Here is an 18,060-nt window from a genome sequence, read left to right as displayed (position 1 = left end):
CATACAAATTTATCACTAAACCCAGACGATTTTGTCTTTAAAAATCATTTGCTATGTAGTGACCTTTAATTTGGAGTAGAAACAGGTGTAGTGACTTTATCGCATCAGACATGTGTCACTTTGCTCACAGCTGATGGTCCAAGTTCAGTTTGCAACCTCTTACCTAGAACATGACCAGCCCCGGACCAGGTTAGCCGTGGAGCGTAAGTTACTGTGGCGATGAACACTGCTAAAAGCCAAACCACTTTCATGGTCCCTAAAACCCAGGGTTGACGCAAACTAAACTGAAACATAGCTGGCTATCCACCTAAACCAGCTTCATGGTATAGGCCCCAGGTTTCACTTTGCCTCACAAACATTCATTCAGTGAATCCAAAATCCACACACAACTGCCATTTGAACTATATTGTTTTGTGACAGAGAAAAACACAATCTCCACAATCTGTTGTATACCAAATCTTTATTAAAAATCACCAAAAATTCAGATCAATCACCTCGGTGAGAGTATTTTCAAGGATGCATCAGAATTAAGAGTCTGTAAGATTATTATACGCTTTCTCTCTTTGCGTTTATTGAGCTAAATTAAGTGTTTTGTGTTTAAATAGGTATCTAGCCTATAGGCGTACGTGGCAATAGCCGTGTAATAATCGGGATATAATGTACACACAGTCGGTTGATATCACGAAATAAACCGTTCAGGCCAGGGTGATACAAGATTGTAACGTTAAGTTACCTGATCAACCTGTCGGTATTCAGATTTCAGAATGAGCGCTTTGACATTTGCGGTATTTGAGGTCAGTCCGGCGATGACGTTCGCATATTCTAATGAAGTCTTCAAGATAAACCACTTATTGTTTTAATTAAACTAGGAATATTTACATGCTCATGAAAGTTTGCATTGTAATGGGGAGATATAACACGCGGACTGGTTGAGGAATGTTTACTCATCACGGTTATTGCCATGGCGCTATTCTATAGGTCGGACATCCGGAACTTTTACTCCTATAATGCACTGCGCGCGCATAGCAACACGGCGAAGGGTAAAACAAACAAGCGCTCGCCATTAAGCAACCCTCTGGGGTCCTTCGTTTCAGAGTCACACTCAGGACCTTCGGGTCCAAATGGGCCGGAAGGGTGGGATTCATATTTATTAAAAGAAAATCATAATTTTTTTTTTACTTGTTTTTTATAATATTTTTTTCTTTTCTTTTTTGGTGTTTTGAGAATTTTATGATTTATAATTAATATTTAAGCAATAAATATGACCCATTTCCCCACAGTTTGCCCCCCATTGAATATAATAGAAAATTATTTTAAAAAAAAATATTTTGTTTTATTTTTTTTAAAGCTGTATTTCATATTAGAGTCAAGCCTAGACCTCATGAAAGCAATTTTTGAAATGAGATGGATGCCATCTGGTGGAAAAAACTGAGCATTTTAAAAATGCAAAACGCATAGGTAATCTGAATTTATTGGTTTGTTTATGTATAAAAGTGTGTTTGTGTGTGTGTGTGGATGTGTCTTTTTTGCACTCTTGATGTTTTATAGATTCACCCCTTCACTGTTGTGTACTTTTTTTCTGGATCGTGGCTGATTTGTAGATTGTACGCACAAAAAAACTCGGTATTTTCACATTTTTGCCAATTTGCCATTGATTTCCTGTCCGGGTCCATTTGGACCCGAAGGTCCTGAGTGTGACAATTTTTTTTACAACCACTTAGATTATTCAAATCCTGTCTCCAATTTTTTTGGATGTTCATATACCAAGTACCAAAAAAGTCACCAAATTTCAGACCATTCCGATGAAGCTATGATTTTTAAAAAAATATATTTAAATGCGTCGGGTCCATTTGGACCGAAGGACCCCAGAGGAAAGCGGAAGATAAACACGCGCTGAGAATCATGCCTAAAAACTATACATTTATGCAGTTAGCCTTTATTGGCATTTTTGAAAAAACTGTGTCCCTCACTGACATTGTACAAGCTGTGCCACTGACAGACTGAGCTCATTACAGCCACTTTGTAACACAGTGCTTTTGGATGAACAGTTTTTTGTTTTTTTAATGAATAAAAAATCGATTACATAGTTAATGTAAGCGATGCTTGATGGGTATTTAAACATGACTGCAAGTGTAGGACACATGGTATGTACACATGGTGTTCATACCAAGGGATATGATGAGGTAATTGTATATGTCTGGATACTCGAGCCTGGGCCATGCTTTTGTGTTGTTCTCCCAGGACTCACCTGGATGCCGATAGGGACAAGATTGTAATGCTAAACCTACAAGCGACAGCTTTCTGTGGTACCTGGTCAATGCAGGCGCTAGGAGACTGTCTATATATTGATAAGATATTCTGTAATAGAAGAAGAAGATCTGTATTCATATAGCTGCTAGCGCCTTTCACAGACATGTAACGTTAGCTAACGTTAGTCCCAAAGCGCTTTACATGAGTGTTTTATTACATTCACGTCTCACCACCGACATACATTCGCATACACAGATATCATTAATACAAAGTAGTCCGTTAGTATCCATAACTGACATTATCCACAGCAAAACTTCTGTGAATAGATACCTTTTTGATTTGCCTCGTGCTTTGCCTTCGGTTTGTTTTACCCATAGGGTTTTACCCTTCAAACACGGCGGCAGCTTGTTGCTATGCAGGTCACATGATTTGTGACGTAACGCCGACCAAGAGAATCCGCTGTTCGGATGCTGACAGTATGGAATGCTCTATTATGAGGTCATGACAGACTGTTTTAAGAGCTTTCACACATTATTTCATTATCGCTTGATAGGAGTTAACAAATGCAAGGCAGGAGGTAACTGCGAGAAAATATCAGTGAACAGTGAGTGAATATCTGTCTGAACGAGTAGGCTACGGCAATTCGATAGTTCTCATAAAAGACCAGAAATTCAGTTTGACACGATCAAACAGCTCACAAGAATTGTACAAATTCTTAGTACTTTGTTGAATAACATCTCTGAATAGTTTTCATAAACGATCAGAGATGTCTTTTGACAAGAACTCATCATCATCTTCTTCATCATCAACATTATCCGTTACGGATGAATTGACCTGTTGCTTAGACACTTCTCCGGAATCATTTGATGAGGAAGATATCGCCTGTAGAATACAATGGATTATGAAGCGCCAACTTCTGCTGGACAAAATCTCGGACCTTGAGTACAGAGGCCAAAAGCGCCAGGGGGAGTTTCAATCTCTGCTGGAGCGATTCAACAATATACGTAAGTATTCTTTATTTATTTATTCATTTAGTAAAAACCGAGGAATAGATTTTGGTCCTCTGTAGTGGATTTTGTGAATTTCTCATACATCATGGATGTCTGGATGTCCTGTAAAGAGCAAATTCAGGGCTTTTCTGAGATACCAAATGTTTGGAAGTTTCACAATGACAACTGCCTCTTCTTGGACTTTACAAATCACTGAAATTAATTTAGTGATCAAATTTAACACTATGAGAATATTTTGTAATTATCATTTAAATCTGACAAATTTTTGAATTGGTTGACATAAATAAACATCTCAGGAAAATGTTATGGGGTTTCAAATCAAAATATGACTTTCTGTTACGAAACAAGACATCAATTTCATACATTATGTCCACTAGGGGACACCAGGACTTAAATCAGGCATTTTGGGAGTCAACTGGCAACTGTGTTTTATTCCTTTTTAGGTGCTATAGAAAATGTGCAAATCATTATATGTGAAGATATAGGATGTGAATTACTATTCTTATAAGTGCATTACAAAATCATGCTAAAATGCACATATATTTAGACAATTCTAACTGGCCTTATGCGAGTCCAATTATGGTACAATGTTGCCTTGAGGCAACACAGTATTTAAACATTTAAAACATTTCATGATAGATAATGTAAAGGTCTTGAAAATACTAATTTACTTACCAGTGAAGGTGACTCATATTGTGGGTGATTAACTGGACAAAAATTAGTGAAAAATACACTTTTCATTGGGGAAAATATGGAGCCATGTGACCTGTGCACATGTGCTGAAACAAGACACAAAATGGACCCCTGTGGGTCATGTGACCACTTTTTTGCACTTTCATTGATTAGTATTTGAGGTCTTCTCCCCTGAGGTATGTTTGACCAATACATGGGTGACTCAATTTATTATAAATAAACTAAAATAGACAGTGTTGCGTGAAGACAACACTGTACCATAGAGGGTTAAAGGCACACTATGTAAGATTTTTGGATTAAAATATCGAAAAACCACTAAAACAAAGTTATATATTATGTTGACTTGTGTACTTACATTATCCCAAATGTTACCAAGAATGTTTAAATCCAGAGAAATAAGCCTTTTTTAGCCAGTGCTGCCTCTCAATTCACCTACTTATACTACGCCCTAAAAGTATGTACTTTTTTTGTGAAGAAAAAGTACATACTTTTGAGTGTGTAGAAGAATATAGACAAGCGTTGGGACATACAATTGCGTCTTTAACGGTTGCTCTCTGTCGCATCCTGTCACAGTAAACTGGCCTGTCCATAGGCGTCGATTTCGGTGGCAACGGTGGGTAATAATAATTAAATATAATTGGACGCTGTGCAACAATTAAGGATTAAGAATGGTTGCATTCTGATGCTGGAGTGGACATAACTACCGATGTGTGCCTGTGCCGTGATTGTGTGTGTGTGTGCGTGTGTATGTGGCTGTGAGAGTGCGTGCGTGCGAGACAGAGAGAGGGAGACTGTGAGAGTACTCGATATACATCCTGATTTGTACATTTCTTGATATGCCGCGCTTGTGCGTAACGTTTACTGTTAATTACGTATTAGCCTAAACAATAAATCAGGTAATCTGGCTTTCAACTCAGTGCCTAGCCTCTTTAAGACATCACCGCACGTCACTGATAAGTTTGTACCCAGCACTTCTGAAAATACACTTCCGAATGCGTCTCTGTCCCCACCACATTTCAAACCAAACTGACGCCCGTGGGCCTGTCCATCATCTTGTCGCAGTTAAAATCCTCCACATTTTATTTCATTTAATTTCCTACCGAATCGGAGAGAAATGCAGAGCTTTCCTCATATTAATGCATAATGATGCATTTAAAAGTCAATGGCCAAACGGATCTTTATGAAAGCCCACATTGTTATTGCAGATGAAATATAACACGGATTACATTAAATGTCTATATATATTTTTATCAGTTTAAACTTTGATTAGTCACTCAAACCGTTATCTGAACCTCTTACCGTCAGTTGCGCATATCCGCCATGTTTTGTAGTTTTTTAACACTTGTTACTCGTGTTTGTAGTTCCTCCTCCAAAGCACAATGGGTTGTGGGCCATATTAGAAATATAATTGAAGAGAAATTGAGGGGAACTAGTAGACCATCCGGGGACTTCTGGTATACTCTTTTCAACATACTATACTTTGGGACACACTTATTTTAATCTAAAAAAATCCAGGTTTGCTATGCTTGTTTGTAGGACTGCACCATTTGGTGGTTACAATATTTTGCAACATGAATAGTTGAATTTTACGACTGCAAAATTACAATACTAATATTTAATTATTCAACTTTTTGAAGGAGAACCAAATTGCTCTGAGATGCTGCAAACAGTGTCAGATAACAAGCTGCTCGCGTGTCAAATAACTTGAAAAACAGTGCTGCGCTTTATTCTGAAACACGCAGCGCATATATTTATAAATAGCAGCCATTGATATATATTAATCGCACTAAGTCCTTTCAGGATTTACTGTGTAATTTCAATTAATCATGTCGCCTTGACTCATATATTGATGTATTTTTTCATTTCATTTTATTGAACATAACTGTTAACAATTCATATGTGTTACTCCTTACAGAGAAATCGCTAGCATGGGAAATAGAGAAAGTACAAAACTCTATGGTCAGCAAGGAGCAGCTGGAGGGCTTGCAGAAGACTTTCGATGAGTTCCAGACTATAATGCAGCACAACCTAAGCCGCCTGCGGGACACCTTTCAGAAAATGCGAGAGGTTGCTGCTAAACAGCATGCAAACATGAAAACACAAGGTAAGTTAATCTACACACCGTCATTCATAAAAAGCATATTTGAATCGCTTTGGTTGTAATGTGATTTAGGATCATCTAAAATTTCGTATCAGGGTAGCTTACAGTGTAAAATGTGTGTTTTCAGATAAACCAAGGAAAGAGGATCTGCATCCCAAGTTGGTTAAAACCATCCGGTCTCTGAAGTGCTGTCCCACAGTACCAGAAATGAAGTCGAATTCAAACGCTGTATCAGAGTGTTCATCAAACCTGATCAGTGTGTTGAATAACATCGCCAAATCAAACACCTGTAGTCCAGCCACGAGCTTGGCGTTAAAAATAACAACAGCGACCATTGAAAACCTCAACAAGGCTTTTCAAGATTACTGCAAAGCGGGAGAGGGTCTCAAGGTGCTTCCACAGAAACAGAGAAAGGTCGCTGAAGAGGTGGACAGAGACTTCGACGTTTCATCTGGGCAGCAATATGGCTCTACAGTTCAGCAGCAGGCGCCAACATTTCCTGCCAAATTGCCTAAGAGGTCAAAGACTGATGCTGTGAGCAAGCGACTTACTCTCCCTCAGCTCAAGGAGTCTGTACAGGAGGCTAGACTGGAAAGACCAGTGACAGCACTAGAAAGGACTCCAAAAGACCTCCAGAGTCCATCTACTGACGACAGGTTTCCTCCGGCCCCTGCTCTCTCCAACATTACGCGATCTGTAGAGCAGACAAAAGTTAGCATGAAGTCAATGGGAGAAACAAGAAAGGTCACGTCATTTAACAAGATGGCTCAAGAACAGCTGCAGAGCCCGGCTCCTCTTGGCATCCACCATCCTTCCCCTGTCCAATCTTTTGATCTCCCTCAGATACCGCAGTCTGTAGAGGAGAGAAAAGCTTATGTAGAGTCAATGTTGAGAACAGGGACATCATTTGAAGAGATGACTCAGATAGACCTCCAGAGTCAATCGACTCTGAACATCCATCGTCCTTCCCCTGTCAAATCTTTCGATCTCCCTCGGATCCCGCAGTTTGTAGAGGAGACAAAAGATTATGTAGATTCAATGTCGAGAACAGGGACATCATTTGAAGAGATGGCTCAGAAAGACCTCCAGAGTCAATCGACTCTGAACATCCATCGTCCTTCCCCTGTCAAATCTTCTCATCTCCCTCAGATCCTGCAGTCTGTTGAGGAGACAAAAGTTGATGCGGTGTCAGTGGAAGATCTCCAGAGCCGGTCTCCTGCCCACACCCATCCTTCCTCAATCATGAAACGGTCTCAAATTCAGACTGAAGTAAAGCCATCACTTCAAACACCTGACAAGCCAAACTCTAACAAATATGTTTCAGCAGTCTCGGGTAACACTGAAGAGCAGTACATCAAGAACAGTGAAGAGGATGATGACAAACTGTTTCACGAGAGGGTGAAAGGTCAAGCGCTCGTAATTGACATCGAAGCTCAAGAAAACAACCTCAAACATCTGGATCGATCTTTTCAGAACAACAACATCTCCTCTGAAATGTACAACCTGTGCAGAGGAAACATCAGTCAAACACTTCAGAGTGTTGATCTGCGACTCGGATGTCTTTTACAGAGATACATCAGACACGTCCAATTGAAGCAATTAGGGTTAGAGAAAGATTAATAATTTGCTCGATTATAATTTTGTGCTTTGATTAATCATCTTTACAATGTGTCATTAACTCATTGCATTTCTGAATGTTTTCACTTATTCAGGAAGACACTCAATAAAAATTTCAAGCTGACCAGAAATTTAAAGGATGGACTGGCTTTTAAAAAAGTTCATTCTCAGCTCTGTAAATTCGACCACTTCCAACAGAGCGTGAGAAAACTCTGGGACGCCAAGCAAGCTTCCACTGACGAGACGCGCAGATGGTGCATCGCACGGACGGCCCATTTATACCAGCAGGTCAGTAAGAATTAGACAAAATCGAAATCATTTAAATCTAGACTAGCTTTTTGGTAATGATGTAAAAACACATATGATGAAAAACATGCCAATAATTGAATCGTTTTCTATTTTTATCCTACCAACAGATGAATTCGATCCATGGCCTACATCTGACCGGCATATCATGTGTCCAGAGGCATGTAGCACTGCCTCTGCTGACTGTGACACCTGTGAGGTTCAGGACACATCTACAGCCGTCTCTTCCTCAGCGACCACAAACTGCTCTCAGCAGAGCCAGTCCAGCTCGTCTTCCTCGAAACAACCGGAGAGCTCTGCACAGCACGGATGCGGACAGGAATATATCAGGCAGTTTCTTGAAGATCAGTCGTTATTCATGGCCATTGTCATCCACTGTATGGGAAGGGTAATGGCCAGTTAATTACATCTGGAACATTTCAAGTTTAGTACTCGCAACTGTGAGTTTATATCATGCAATTATAACAAATGTGAGTTTATTACTCACAGTTATTACTTGCAATTCTCACTTTATCCCACACAATTATGAGTTTATATCTTGCAATACTGGAAAAAAAGGGTTGTAATTTCAAAATATTCTATTTTATTTATTGATTTATTTTATTCTGTGGTGGAAACAAGCTTCCATACTAACGTTACCCGTATACCATTTTTTTAAATTAAATATATTTATGAAATACTTTTAATTTTTATTAAATCTGAAATAAAAGTAATAAAACATCCCACAATTTTGCTCGCAGATTCTTTGCTTTTTAGAGTAAATACCAGCAAACTAAAGACTTTCTGATATGAGGTACAGGAATTTACCTTGGTTAAATTTGTACAACTCTGAGATGTAAGATGAAAAAGGGTTGTTGTTGTAATAAGATTATTTCGAGGTTATATGATTTATTCCTCGAAACTGTGTCTGATAACACATTATATGTTAAAGACAAATGGAAGCTGGAGGGAAATTTTATTATCTCAAGTGTTGATTGGATGAAAAGTTGTAAAGCACAATCTACAAGCTTAGTCATTTTGAGAGAATTATGTTGGAAGAATGTTGTTAGGTATTTTTATTACACCACACTGTTCAACCTAATTGGGATTTTTTTTTACAGTAGTGGCAACAGTGTTTGAAGTATAACAGTAACTAAATGGCAAGTTACTACTGTAACGCAACCACTCACGGTATAATACCGCATATACATTTAAGTACACATACAGTAATCATACTGGTCTTATATTATTAAAAAAAAATATTTAATGTTATTTTTTTCCTTTTAATGAGGGAAAGCATTTTAAAATGTTCACATTTTATTTTAAATATATTTATAAAATTCAGAAAATTCAACAAATCATAACATATCATTTATGTCATATAACCAAATTAAATTTAGTTTGTTTCTTTACAATATCACTCAAAAAAATAAAAAAAATAACAACCCCAGTGTATGACTTTAAGTAATTCATTAAGCACATTTTCAATAGAATGGCCAATATAATGATGTATAGTTCTTTCTTTGGAAGCACACTTTGTACTCTCGATGTAAATGATCAAATTGATCCTATCAGATTGTATAACATTTTGAAAATGGGTGGTTCTAAGGAAAAAAGGATTCTGAAATCGGATTAGATCACAAGATCCGATCTTGGTTTTGATCTGGATCAAATCGTCAGTTTATAATAATAATAAATTTTATTTATAAAGCACTTTTCATAAAAGAATCTCAAAGTGCTACAGACCACAATACAATAAAAACCACAATAAAACAATCTAAAATCAGTAACCAATAAAATACATAAAAAGAAAGGAAAAATAACAAAGGACCACTTAGGAAAGCCTGCCTGAACAAAACAGTTTTAGCTCTTTTTTAAAATTGTCCACTGACTGGGGTTTTCGCAGATGTTCAGGGAGGGAGTTCCAGATGCGAGGGGCAGCACAGCAGAAAGCTCGGTCTCCCATGGTACATAGTCTTGAGCGTGGCTGATGGAGAAGGTTTGCAGTTAGGGACCGGAGGTTACGGGTGGAAGATTGAGGGGTAAGGAGATCTTTGAGGTATTGCGGGGCATTGTTATGGATGCAAAGATGAGTAATGAGGGCGATTTTGTATTGAATTCTTGAAGTTATGGGGAGCCAGTGAAGTTTCTGAAGAATGGGAGTAATGTGTTCATATTTGCGTGCCTTCATCAGAGTTCGGGCAGCACAATTCTGAATAAATTGAAGTTTTTGAAGGTGTTTACTTGATACACCAATAAGTAAGCTGTTACAGTAATCAAGCCTGGAGGAAATTAAGGCATGGACGAGTTTCTCTGCATCAGAGAAAGTGAGAAAGGGGCGGAGTTTTGAAATGTTTTTGACATGAAAAAAACAGGTTTTATACAGATGTTTGACATGATTGGCAAAGGTCAGTTGTGGGTCAAACTTTACGCCGAGGTTGGTAACAATAGCTGAGAGGGAGATGTCTTGACCAGAGAAAGAGATAGTAGTAATAGGTGATGACTTTACCTGATGAGGGGTGCCGATTAGTATGGCTTCGGTTTTTGAGCTGTTTAACTGGAGAAAATTTTGACTCATCCATGCCTTAATCTCCTCCAGGCAGTTAGAGAGGGCTAGAGATGTAGGTGAAGCAGAAGATGAAGGGAGAGCAGATAATGATGAAAGGTCTGGAGTAGAGCATAGGTTTGAGTCAGTTCGCAGGTATAACTGAGTGTCATCAGCATAACAGTGAAAAGAGATACCGTATTGACTGATGACACGACCCAATGGCAGCATGTATAGAATGAAAAGCAAAGGACCTAGAATAGATCCTTGGGGGACACCACAAGTGACCGGGGCTGTTCTGGACCTAGCAGATCCCAAGCGAACCTGCTCTGTCCTGTCAGCGAGGTAAGAGGTAAACCAGTCCAGTGTGGAATGACGGAGACCAATGTCAGAGTGGAGACGACTTAGGAGGATATGGTGATCTACAGTATCAAAAGCCGCTGAAAGGTCAAGTAGAATGAGCAAAAGTAGTATGGCTTAGTAGTTTGTGTTGTTCAAAACTTTTTTAGTAAGTTTGGTATTCCCTTGTTCCAAAAAATCTGATTATCCTGATCCCAGCAGAAAGGTGGATTTCAAAAACATCATGTAATATACACATTTATTTATTTTTTATTTTGCTCTTAATAAGAATTCGAAGTAGACATTAGAATACCTATTACGCCTTTCAGTAAAGTAAAAAAAATAAAAAACATGAAATAATCCTCCAAACTGCTGTAATTTTAAGGGCCAAATTTACGGTATTTATTTACATTGATTATTGCTGTTATATATTTTTCTTTAAAGGGGATCTAGTATGCAAAAATCACTCTTATATTGTTTTTGACAATATGTGTCCGCAGTGTGTGTAAACAACCATCCTATTATGGTAAAAATCCATGTACTCTCTTATTTTCCCCATAATTTAGAAATGGTGTTTCAAAATCAGCAGTTCAGGAATGTATCTGCTGTGATGTCACAGTAGAACAGACGGCAGGAATGCATCTGTTGTGATGTCACAGTAGAACAGGCCCCGCCCACAATCTGCCCTATTATTTTAGCTCCTCCCCTCACTGAGCTGTACATTGTGTAGCTTTTTACTTCTAGCGATTGTATTTAGGCTTCAAAAATCCTAAATCTTGTTTTCAATTGTGAAGATTATCATGATGAATGAAATGTGTAAGCATTATAAACCATTGTTAGCCACATAGCTTATTTTTTTTAAATAATCCAAAAGCAAAGGAACATTTTTATTTGGTTTTTGTTGAGGGAACCGGGATGATGCGAACTTCTGGGTTGGTCTACAAAAAAACATCATCACTGGTGGGTGCTGCACATTGGAGTCACTTTGGTGACTTTGGGTGTTCCTGTGCACCCAGGAACCCTGCATCTTTCCTCCTTGTAACACATTATTTGCCAGTGAGAGGTATTGTCCAAGACATCTTTGAAAAGTACCCCTTATCGCACAACATCGCACAACATTGCCCTGAGGTAACAAAAAGAAAAACTGAATTTGTGAATATGTAAAATAAAAAAAGCTTCATAAAACATGCCAAATGGCTTCTCTACACCTTCATACACACACAACTATTTTTTTTATATACAATTTGTGTCAATTTAAATAAGATAATATTTAAGATAAGATAAATAATCTTGCTTTCTTCTCACACCATATGCTCCTGTGATCATGTGTCAGAAAAGAACGTCCCACCTTCTAATGGTGCTTGATAGTGACTCCCAAACCTTATTGTACTTTTCCAAACATTCTAATTGGTTGCAATCATTTAAAGAAAACTGTACTGAACATAGGGCTAATGGCTGTGCTGTAGAGGGTTAATATTAAACCTTTAAACATTTCCTGTCTCCCCCCCAGAACTCGTATATCAATTAATTATGTTTAAAATATAGATATCATTACATTAATGCAGTTTATTTGTTAATGCAGTTACTGGATTTAATTTATTTAATTTTAAAATTAAATAAACATATTTTTCATATTATTTCACTTAAATACAAAAAACCTTCCAGTAGCTGCATGCATGCAATGGCTAGTTAAGACATATAATAGATCATGCATTAAGTGTCTCTACTGTGGGGGAAGTCCCTTTTGTGGGGGGAAAAATAACATAAAATGGCATTAATGATTATTGTCGCTAGATGAACCTTAAAAAATACAGTAGGACAACTTAAAATTGCATGACAAATCATGACATAAGGCTGACAACCCACACAACGTACCAATGCATTATCCCTCATGAACAATTATAACGTCTGATGTTTGCATTCGTGCAGACCAGTATACCATTACGACATTCTTCATGAATAAACATGATTTCTGATGTTTGTATACATATATATACCAATCAGAGACAAAGTATACCAGCGCGTCACATATGCAACTATAGTCTTGAATTCAGCAATTTCATTGGCTAATGTGTTTTTTGCCGCGTTAACGCGAACAAACAGTGCGTGTTGACGCGGTCAAATTGCGTTCCATAGTGACGGGTTCTTCTGCTCGTGACTGTGACGTCACAGTCCGCCTGACGTCACCGCGTGGAACTCGGCAGCGGGGTATACAAAGCCGTGCAAACCTCGAGTCACTCCGTGGTGAGTTTTGGAGATATTGAGTTCCTCTGCTGTGGTTTCTTCTGAAAGAGAGTGAGCAAAATGGACGTAGCAGCGGAAAGAATAGGGAAGGCAGTTCTATTTGTGGTCAGGCCTGTCTATAGGTTTTGCCAAAGAAAAAAGGACAAATGCACAGCCTTCATTAACAGTCTGAAAAGACCAAAGGCAAGTACCTGGGACTGGAGGGACGAAATGATTTCCGATCGGAATCGATTCCGTCTGTACGGGCATAGGAATATAAAGCATTGGAAGAACTTGAAGAGGGCCTTGTGTGAAAAGAGGGAGAGGGCGTATCCCCCTCAAATACCTCCAAAAGTATATCGGCAGTTTTACATTGACGCTTTCGATTTGGCAAGAGATCCGTATTCAGAGAAGCCCTTGGATCTCATGACCAGGAAACATGAAATAGAGAAGGCTGTGGTGTCTGCAGATGATGAGGCTGAGCCATCTAAGATGTCTGCAATTGATTTATATTCAGGCCATTTTGAAGACAATAATGAGGCTGGGTCATCTGGGACTTCTGCTGATGATGACGATGATGAAGAAGAAGAACATTTCTCAGCAGATGATGATGATGATGAAGAATATTTCTCTGCAGATGAGTGAAAAGCTCAGCACTTCGCTCCGATGAGCAGCAATGATGAAACAACCTTCTCAAGGCTAAAGGCAGAGAGTTGGAGTAAGAGGTGAAAGACTCACTGAGTGAAGGCAAAGAATGTACGCATTTACAAAATGCATTTGTCTCAGGACACTGACGCATGCGCAACTAAACCCGCGCGCGGCCAGAGCCTGAATCTAACGGTTATTTAACTTCAACAATACTGAGCAAGATAAAATACAGCTTCAAACATGTACTGTAAGTAAAGATTTATATCACATTTTTGAATATAAAAAAATAGAAATCATTTAGTCATGTTGTTTAATCTAATCATGTTGTTTCTGTAGATCACGCAGCACAGTGACAACCACGCTCTCTACCGCCACAGATTATGATGGTCACAGACTCTGGTGTGACACCGGCTGTTCCTCCGCACCTGGGGCGAGGTGCTCAAACTCGCCTGGCTTAAAGACAAGACGCCTGAAGTGAGTAAGCCTACACTTTTGCCTTCCTGTGTTTGTATTTGTTTACTGAGTTGAATTAAAGTCACTAGGATGACTGAAGTGACGTAACGTCCGATTACGTTGTTTTTACCCAGGACGTCGCATCGATTCACCGAAAGTTGATGCCCTCTTTTGCCTGCAGATGCGTGGAGAACAACGACTTTCTGTCTTTGTCTTTTGTCAGGACAAGTGTATCGTAAATTGGTTCATTACTCGAAGCTTTCAACACGGTGTACACTAACAACATCTTGTGGTCAAAAGGTGGAAAAGCTACCTTTCCCATTTAAAATTTTTTTTTGTTGTAATAAATCACTTTGTGCTATGAAAACCACAAAGCAATAAAAATCATCAGTGTCAGTGTTGATCTTTACGCAATGTATGAACAAATGAGTCTATGAATTAATTTATGAAAGAATTAATACATAGGACAAATTAACTGCTTTGTTCAAAAAATGGAGTCTTAAAACTTTAGCCATAGTCCTAAACCTATGAGTTCACAGATAAGGCTCATATAGGCATAAATAATCAAAATAAAAGAAGCCTAAGGTAATACTGAGGGCTAAGTATATTTCTTTTTTTATTTGGGCAACTACTTCCCCTGCCTTTGAGAATATTCTCTCACACGGGACTGTGGAGGCAGGAGTGCATAAAAATCCCAAGGCAAGTCAATGAAGATGCGGATAGACACCCTTCTGAGTAACGCCATCAATCATTTGTTTTCTGAAGTATTTAAAATATATCTGAATAAGTATTACATAACTATGCACTATTTAAGATACCTCATAAATACAGAAATTGACAAACAAATAAATGAATGACTGGTCAGAAGTCTTATATCTTGGTTGCTACACTGAAAAAAATGATAAATGTACGGTTTTACCCTTATAGAAAAACCCCATGAATTTCACATGTGATCCCATGTGACAACATGGAAATGTGATTTTGCACATGTGAAATATGTGGAGCACATGTGCTTTGCTCATGTTAAAGGTAATTTGCACATGGGAAACATGGTTTTGGAACATTTTCATGGTGTAATGTGTGAACCCTATGTATATTCCCATGTGAAAGTAATGGGATTGCGTGTGAAACCCATGTAAACACAATAGAAACACAGGTGAAACCTACAGGGGACATGTGAAGCCCTTGTGAAATCCCTTGTGAAATCTACATGTAGGTTTTCATGAGAAAGCCATGTAAACTTAGAAATTCGTGTGAATAATGTTACATGTTCTTACCAACAAAACACAAATTAGGACTCCATGAATGAGCTCACCCTGGACTCAAACTCCCAACCTTTGAAACTAAAGGCAATAAACTTCTTTAGCTGTGTTGGTGGTATGAAAAGAGGTGCTAGATGTGCCTGAGCATCAAGCAGGAGTCCATACAAAGGCAGATTTCAACCCAGTGTCCAATACTCTTTTTTTAAGATGCAACATGCAGATGTCTATGATTATTTGTATTTTATGGAACTATGGAATAACTTGTGTCTAAAGATGCTTTAATTTTCCATCAACTAAAATGGCTTTATATTAAAAAAATCTATTCTGGGGATAGAAACTTTATCTAATTGTGTGTGTGTGTCTATTGTGATGCCTGGTCTATGTATTCAGAATAGTCAAATATGTAAATAAGCACAGATCCTGTAGCACCAATTCATTACAGACGTTACCAGGCACTTTTCAGATAGAGCAAGTCTAGACTGTACTCTATTATACAGTGTGCCCTCTAGAAATCAATCAAAACTGCATTCTATGAATAAGACACTCATCAGTATCTTGGCATATACAGTATAAATAGTTTACCATGTTTCCCTCTCTGCTCGTCTCCTGGTGTCTTTTAATTTTTGTGCCCTGCAGGCCTTGATCTCAGTGTCTCTGATTCCTCTGTGTGAATTTTTTTAACATGGTCTGTAAGAAATGAAATTCTACTAAATTTACTTCAGTAATTACCCAACAAATGCACCCAACCGTTAAAAACCAGAATGGGTGATCTGAGAGTGCATTTATTACACTGGCTTATGACCATTTGCATTGGAGATGGTAATGAAAAAAAAGCTAATACAATATCATTTTGCCCAACTCAAACAAAATTCTGACATCCTTATCAATTACTAGCTTCACTTTGCCTTTGTCAAGGCTCTGTCTTCTCTCCCCAACAATGCCTTTTTTTCCTGTGATGTCGTCATCTCTTCCGCAGTGAAGATGGAGTCCGTCACAGTCCTGGTGAGTTTTTTGTAGCCTTCACACCTTCGGGAATATTCCACGATGGTTGGATTTTGTTAACGCAGTGACAGACTCATTCTGCAAAGATGAACAAATATTAGAATATATCCATTTAATCATATGCCCAAAAAGTCCAATTCTCAGAAGTGTGGCATTAATAAACAGGTCATAATTTTGTACATGAAGTCCAATTTTTTTAAACCTCAAGTTCTCTTCAAGTTCCTAGTGACAGCCTTGTTGTTTACTGCAGTAGTGTTTCCATTTGATGTAATGTGCTGTGAGCACACAACCTGTTTGTGTGTGTGTGTGTGTGTGTGTGTGTGTGTGTGTGTGTGTGTTAGTTCACTACATGAGTGAGACAATGGGTTTTGTGGGAAGTAGGAGGAGTGACACAAACTGTCAAAGCATGCATTAATAGTGGCAAACTAGAGCAGCATCACTAACATTCATTTTGGACAAATAAAAAGGCAACATACATGCAAGATATTAATTTGTGCCGGCTGCCCAAATATAATGAATGTAAGCAAACAATGCATGGTCCACAAATAAAATTCCTTCTCCTGACTATGTAAGAGATACCTTTATCTCTGCTGTTTGGTTAGGAAGAGGAGCTTGGTGGCTGGGTACAGACTTAGTGACCTGTATAGCATCTTTCACAGTTTGTGTGATAGTATCTGCCAGCCCTACAATCAAATTAAAAGAAGTAATTAACATCTCTTCAAAATTGCCAATTGTGTGATTTTTTTGTTTTCGTTTTATTATTATTCTCATTGTCAGAATTAGTGTTGTAACGGTACCAAAACCAGTAAAAATTCACGGTTCTCGGTACCAAAGCTTAATTTAGATTAAATGTACATATATTAAAGTGTTTATCACGGTTACAAATATGGAAACTGTACATCTGTATTAAAAATTAAAAATTTGTGAACGGCCCCCTTATGGCAACGTGACATTAGCCTAATCCAAAATATTTCCAAATGTGGCTCTTTCCTCCTTTCGTGTCAACAAGTGGATTCACAGCCACCGCATTAGCAGCGCCGCCGGTCGCCATGTCTCAGTGTTTTTATGAAGAGGACGCAACTATGCACCTTTCGGACAGCGCATCATGAACCGGATTAACCCGGTACTCGTACCTAGAAAAGCTGGTACCGTAACAGTTTAATTTTTTTAGTACCGACTTGGTACCGAAGTACAGAGTTTTTTGACAACACTAGTCAGAATATTATCATTGATAAAGGTTAAAGGTTTCTGCAAGGAGTCTCTTCTTCTTACCTTCTTGCAGTTGAAGGTTCAATCTTCTCAACCGCCTGATCTCCTTTTCCTTGTCTTTTACTCTTAGTTTGAGCTCATCTATCGTGTCATCCAGGTCATCTGTCTATCATGGCAGGAAGAGAGTGTGCACAAGAGAGAAAGAGAAAATAGAGAAAGAAGATGCTGAAAGGGATGGAGAACTGTGGCAGTATCTTGGGACATTATACAAGTCCAAAATTACAGCAAAATGGGGTACTGAACACTTTGAGAGGATAAAAAAAAAAGTTCTGCATGCTGATGGAAAACAATAATTTCCCCTAATAAATGTTGATTCTGCCATGATTTGCTAGTAAGCCACAGCATGACTTAGCCTCTCACAAC

General features: G+C 38.4%; 1 long non-coding RNA gene across 1 annotated transcript; it reads left to right on the top strand.

The window, feature by feature from the left end:
• The first annotated feature begins 13,025 nt into the window (after positions 1–13,025).
• Positions 13,026–16,022, top strand: LOC143744203 (uncharacterized). Its single transcript, XR_013205804.1, has 3 exons — positions 13,026–13,958; positions 14,048–14,185; positions 14,299–16,022. It is a non-coding gene; the product is annotated as an uncharacterized LOC143744203 (long non-coding RNA).
• Positions 16,023–18,060: the final 2,038 nt, after the last annotated feature.

The sequence above is a fragment of the Siphateles boraxobius genome, unplaced genomic scaffold, assembly GCF_051911475.1.
Source record: "Siphateles boraxobius isolate OS27281-9 unplaced genomic scaffold, OSU_SipBor_1 2, whole genome shotgun sequence".
Classification (NCBI taxonomy): Eukaryota; Metazoa; Chordata; class Actinopteri; order Cypriniformes; family Leuciscidae; genus Siphateles; species Siphateles boraxobius.
This window is presented reverse-complemented; position numbering and strand designations above follow the sequence as displayed.